Here is a 7,181-nt window from a genome sequence, read left to right on the forward strand (position 1 = left end):
CTTGAGCGAAGGAAAGAGTCGAGAAAATGACTCGTAAAAAATCAATTTTGTAGAGTTTATTTTTGTTAGGTAATTTGTGTGTATTTTTGCTTTAATTGTTAAACCATGAAAAATTCAAAAACATTATAAAACATGAAGAAAAAAAAAAATTTTCTTTTTGTGTTTTGTTCTTGTGTAATCATTGCAGGTACTATAATGTGATGACAATCGAGGAATGGCCATCAGTGCAGAGCCATCTGTCACTCCGTTTCGCGATTATATTGCTTTACATCCGGTTATATTTTTCTCATTCACTCTATTGTCCTCTCGAATTTATACTTTATATTTTTGATTTCATGTAAATGAGGGCATTACATGATCTTAAGTGTGGGGGGAGAGATATAAATTCTCGCGGATGTAATACACTTGGCTTGAGTCTTATTTTTGATTGAATTGTTGAAAACTTTGGGAAATTTTAAAAATTTTGACTCATTCAAAAAGCCAAGTGTAGTTGTTTTATGAAGCAAATGTTATCACTTTTGTAAGTTAAATTGTGCAGGTACCTCTATGATTTTGGTGAATTTGGTGTTTTTATATTGTCTTTTGCGTGAGTTATGTGTAATAAGGAAGCAAAGTCTTCCAGGGTTTAAAAAACTAAAATTGTAGGATGATTCAAGTGCATCCATGAAGGAAGTTAAGTCTTCCGAATGCCCGTCTTACTTGGTGTAGGAGACTTCCTAATCTACATCATTTCAAACTGACATTGGTTAATACTTAATTTCACGATGTATTACACTGATGTATCATACTGTGGGAAGAGGAGCCTTGAGCTTCAACCGTGCTGTCTTTTTATGTAAGAGCAATGGCTTCGTGCTAGCGTTTGCTTAGACAACGCACGCCATAGTCAAAAGCCATGGTAACCTTTAAAATACGGAAATGTAGTATCTGCTTCCTACATTTTCTTAAAACTAGCATAAAAGCTAGATGTGTGGGAAGAGGGGTCCAAGGACATTAAATAAAATAAACAAGTGTTTAAACACTTCCAGGAGAATCGAGTCCTCCCATGTTGTTCTTAGGAAGTAAAGTCTTTCGAAACTTGTAAGTAAAGTCTTGCAAGTTAAGTTGAGTTTCAAAAGACCATTGCTTGGAAGTAAAGTCTTTCAGGTTTCGTGCACTAGACCCCTCAAAACATTTACACCTAAGGTAGTTGTCTTCTCATCGCCTTCGAACCGGAAGGTAGTTCACTTCGGTGATATACCAGGTTGGCAACTACCCGTGCGGCTGTCCCACAACCGGGATAGCTTGTATGCACACCGACTTTTGAGCCCAAGACAATTGTTATCTCATCGCTTTCGAATCGGGAAGTAGTTTATCCTAGATAATATACCGGAGTAACATTGTCCGTGCGGCTGTCCCAAAATCGAGATGGCTTTGAAAGCACATAACCTTAAAACCCAAAATTTCTGGAAAACTGGTTCTGTGTTAAAACTTAACTAGTTTTCCTGTTCTTAAAATGCAAAAATGGTTTTCTTAAGGTCTTGTTTTTCCTAAGGCCAAATTTTTCTTGGTTCCGCACGTGGTGCTCTTGATTCTGGTAATGAAGCTTTTGGGTAATCACGAGTTTGATATTGGAAGATTGAGTTTGATTGAAGACTTGAACCTTGCATTTGTTTTTGAAGACTACATGATATGGATTTATTGTTCATGAAGATGATATTGGAATGTCTTGATGTTATGATTATTGAAGATTTGTTCGGGTATGTTTATCTTTATTCTAGTTGATATTATTTTGAAGATAAGCTTACTTGAGGACAAGCAAGGTTCAAGTGTGGGGGATTTTGATAGTGCTCGATTTATACATTTTATTCTTCGCACTATCGAGCTAGTTTGCATTTATTTCGAGTAGTATTTGAAGCTAAAGTGTTTAAAGAGATTGAAGATTACGACTTTTATGTCAAAGTGGTGTTTTGATTAAGAGTTGGTGATTTGTTCGTGTTCGGAGGCTAATTGAAGAGAGTGGATTAAAGGCTAGATAAAATAAAAGATTATTTATTGTTCATGAAAGAGTTTGTATTTTTTTGAGGCCGGACTGAAATAAAAAGAAAAACAAGGCTACGCAACTTTTTGGGTTACCAAGCTCGTGAAATGCAAAAGGAAATTGTGGCGGTTGTCTATTAATTAATAGTGGGTCGGATGATGGATAAAATAAGAAAAACAATGTTGGTGAATTTATGCTTAAATTTGGGCCGACCCGCACCCTTGGTGTGTGGCTCACGAAATACAGAAAAAAGGAGGATGGATCATATTATAAATATGAGAATGCATCTCATATTTTGGGGCCTCTGCACGTTTACGTAGACAAAATTTATTAGAATTAGATTTTTATTTTTTTCGTACATTTGGGGGTTACGGTTTATAGAGCCGTGCTTTCTTTTTGGGGTCTTGGAACCTCTCGAAAAAAGTGACCAGGAGAAGATATTTGCATCACATATACATATTATTCCTTGTATGTTTGCCTCGGGAAGATATCAATTCCTATTATCTTTTTGGAGTCAATTGTACAGCCAAAGGGCCCCACTTGAGGGGTGGTCACGTACAGAGAACAAAAGCAAACAAGGGTAGTGCTTATTTTCATATTTTAAAGATTAATTCATATATTTTGGTTTTGTTTATGAACATGTTTAATTTTTAGTACTTTGACTTAATTATTTGTGTTATGCGAATGAGTAGTTATTTGTGCTTAATTAATTTTTGTTTGTGTTCAATTCATATTATGAACTAAAACCTTTGTATTCACTTAGATGATTGAACCTAGGTGATGGATTGCTAATCTTTTGTATGTTAAATTAATTGCTCTTGATCCAAGATTCTTAATTACTCCCATTAATTGATCCCATTGATTGCTTGTCTGTTGGTTGATGTAACGAGAGTTACTAGATCAATTAATGTATCTAGGTTATTGAGAAATAATTAGATAAGTTGAGTTGCATACGGGACACCAGTGTAAGTAGACTATTAATTAATCTCATCAATTGAGTAGGTAATTGTGAAGTTTAAAGAAGGACACCAATTTACCCTTCAACTGAATCAAAATCTTGAGTAGTTAATATTGATTGATTGTATTCTTCAGAAGCGTATGGGAGACCAACGTGAAAAATTGACACTTTCATGATAGAATTAGTATCTAAGTGAGGGACACCAACTTATCTTACTAATTGATTAATGAACTTAGTTAACGAGAGTTATACTTAGGGATTTAATTACATTGTTCTTAATAAAGGCAATCCGGAACCTAGGGAATTGAATCTAAGTGAATACCCCTTTATCTATTGAATTCGTATTTTCTTTCTTTGTTTTAATTAGTTTTAAATCAAAACCTCATTTTACAACTTAAATCTCTAGAATAATTATTAGTCTTTTTAATCCTAAACTCTGCTCTCTGTGGACGAATTCATCAGTATATTACAATAAGATTATGTGTGTTTTACGCATATCAGTATGAAAGCTAAATAGTTATCTTATCAAAAGTCGCGAGCATGTATTGGAAATCAAACAGGAATCTCCACTAACTCTTGTCTGTTTCTCGTTATTTGACATATTTGTTCTTATATGTAAATCACTTTATCATTTATTTCGAATACCGTTAAAATGAATAGATTTCTTAAATCACAGTGGACCTCATAACAGGGACCCGTAATCATAACACACTGTACCTGATAAATCAATCATTTGATATTATCTTTTAAATTCCGTCGATAAATATATTAAACATATATTGAAACAAATACGTTCATGTATAGTATCATACATCTAATACTTTGTTAACGTTTTAAATTAATATAACTATATTTATATAAGTATATATGCACATCAAGTTAAATATAATTGTTCGTGAATCATTGGGAATAGTCTAAGGATAATTGATTACATGAATGTAGTTCCTACATTACAGACTTTGTTTATAGTGTCGGAAACATATAAAGATTAAGTTTAAATTTGATCTGAAATTTTCGGGTTGTCACACTAATGTTCATGACCATAACGAACATAACTATGAGGACTTGACGTTGTCAGGGAGAGTCTTGTGTGAAGCGTATTATCGCCTACACAAACGGCAGACGAGTTCAAAGACATCGTCGTCTACTCAAAGCCAGTGGATTAAGTGCGTTTTCACAAGCGAAAGTTCAAAGGGTAACACCTACTTATCGTATCCAAGATTCAACCGCTGAAACTTAATCGGAATATTGTTGTTTCTGAGATCGATCTCATTTATGTGGGGGATTGTTGGAAAAATAGTGTTGAAAATTGTGTTTTCACTAATATTTGGACACAATTTAATATATGATAAAGTGATATATATTAATGACTAGTTAGTGAGTTTTGTAGCCTCTAACGAGGGCTATACAACGAACTAAAGTGTGTCCAAAATGGATTAATGGTGAATGAGATATCGAGTCTCTAAGTTACTTGTTTGGAGTTAACTTGAAAGAATAAGTAAAGAAGTGGAGTCGTCCCACATCAGAAGTGGGAATAAACTTATGACCTTAGTCTCCACTATAAATAAAGCCTTTAGGCTTTGTTGAAAGACACGCCAAAAAACTAAGACCATAAACTCAATTAGTTTTTCCTCTCAGCCACAAGGTCTCCCTCTTCCGGTTACCTTTCAGGCATGTGTTCAAGTCCGGCAGTACGCTGCTTCGGACCGGTGTACCCTGAGAACAGACGTCGAATCTGTTTAAGGGAATTGTGTCAAACATAAGCCCGGTTCTACCTATTTATTGGTTAGATCGTTTTAACTTTATGTTTTTTTTCTGATTATTTATTTATTATACATATTATTTTGTTTGTGATAATATGTATACATGTTTCAGTTTCATATATATTTTACCTACATCAAATACACATAGATATAGATAGATAGAGTATCAAGGATAATATTTTGTTTTAAAAATATTATTTGGGATAAACATATTATTCTCTTCGTCCAAATTTAATAGTTCACACATAAAAAATACACAGTTCATGAAATACCATTATCACATTCTATATTTTGTTAACTTTATAGTCTTATTGCTAACTTTTAACCAATATTTTTGTTTTGCATGTGTAAATTAAGAGTAAAAAAGTTACATCATTATTCTTATTCTTATGTATTAATTGAGGTGGGCTAATAATTTAGTACATCTTATATTGAAATAGTAAACTATTAGATATGGGGGGAGAGAGAGTATCGTTTTCACTAAATTGAACGCTTGTAAATAGTTTTGTCTAATAAGAACATTCTTTCTTAGATACTATCTACATTTTCAACCACAAGATTTTGGGAGGCTTAATGCATTGAATATACACTTTAGTTAACTTTCAACCTGTTTTACCTTAAAACTTTTTAAGCATTTTACCCATTCATATTGATCTAATACATTATACACTTTAGTTACCTTCCATCTTCTAATGTTATGTTTCAGGTTATCCAACAAGTATACAGGTAGTCAAGTATTTCTGATGAAGTGGGCATGTTGCTGAGATGAAACGTGAAGTTCCTAAAAGTGATGTACGAGCGGCAATCTAGCAATCTGGGCATGTCATTATACCCCCCAACTTTAATTTTAGTTTCCTTCATACTATTTTCATAGTTCCATTTCCTTTTGCCATTGGCTTTACTATCATTTTTGTGTGAATACGTTTGTCCGTTTTTAACTTCCAAAAAAGTACAAAATAATGGTATTTTTTTTTACAACGATATCGACATCGAATTCTCACATTTGTCACCCACACACGCGTTTGAAGGAAACCCAATTTGTGATGATGTTTGCGGCACCATCGAAGGTTGATTAAACCCCCAGAGACCTTCCCAAATCGTATTGATGTTGGCAGTACCATCAAAGGTTGAAAACTCCCTGCTTGGAGTAAGAATCGCACCTGGGTTGGCATTTTTTTTTTAAACGGCGAATTTGCATCAGCGGATCATTTATTTCAACGACCCTCATCATTTGCACCCACATACACTAGAAGGAAACTCCTACCCGGGTTGCTTGGCAACTAATCGCGGGACCTGGGTTGCTTGGCAACTAATCGCAGGAAATTGGAAAGAAAACCTTCCGCCCCCAGGAATTGAACCCGGGTTGCTTGACAACTAATCGCGGGCCCTTCCACACTGAGGCTTGATACCGTTGAACGAACCTGGGTTGGCATTACCCCAAATTGATTCCCACCCCATACCAGTCAAGTCAAGCTTCGGTTAAAATAATGGTATTTTGTCTATAAACTAGCTAAAATAAGTTTGCATGCTGCTGCGGGATTTGGTTTCGCTCCATATCTTTATAAATACACCGAAGATCGACGATTAATACAAACCTAAAAAACAGTTACACGTAGACTCCACTAAAACTTGTAAAAATAAAGTTGAAACACATTGCATATAATAAGAAACATTTTTTAAATGTCCACAGTAAATGATTTCACTCTATAACACGTTAACGATTAACACAAATAATAATAATAATAATAATAACTATTCATACAATGCAATCTAGCGAGACAATTAGTGTATATAAGTAGTAGTAGTAGTAATAATAATACTAATAATAATAATAATAATAATAATAATAATAATAATAATAATAATAATAAATGTTTTGTTATAACTTTGCTTACCACCTAACTATCCTCACCAACCTAAGGTGTCGTTTGACATCTTCATACGATAAAGAAAGAGGCACCTAATATTATATATGATTACACAGCAAATGATTTCACTCTATATCACGTTAACGATTAACACAAATAATAATAATAATAATAATAATAATAATAATAATAATAACTATTCATACAATGCAATCTAGCGAGACAATTAGTGCATATAAGTAATAATAATAATAATAATAATAATAATAATAATAATAATAATAATAATAATAATAATAATAATAATAATAATAATAATAATAATAATAATAATAATAATAATAATAATAATAATAAAAGATTAAAAGTTTTGTTATAACTTTGCTTACCACCTAACTATCCTCACCAACCTAAGGTGTCGTTTGACATCTTCATACGATAAAGAAAGAGGCACCTACTATTATATATGAATAATATGGCGTTATCTGCTCAATATATAAAGTGGCACATATCATGGTCGGTCCCGAAAACTAAATTACTTGAAATGAGGTGAAAAAGGCCATTGAGCTCTAACG

This window comes from Rutidosis leptorrhynchoides, chromosome 11 (genome assembly GCF_046630445.1).
Source record: "Rutidosis leptorrhynchoides isolate AG116_Rl617_1_P2 chromosome 11, CSIRO_AGI_Rlap_v1, whole genome shotgun sequence".
In the NCBI taxonomy this organism is placed as follows: Eukaryota; Viridiplantae; Streptophyta; class Magnoliopsida; order Asterales; family Asteraceae; genus Rutidosis; species Rutidosis leptorrhynchoides.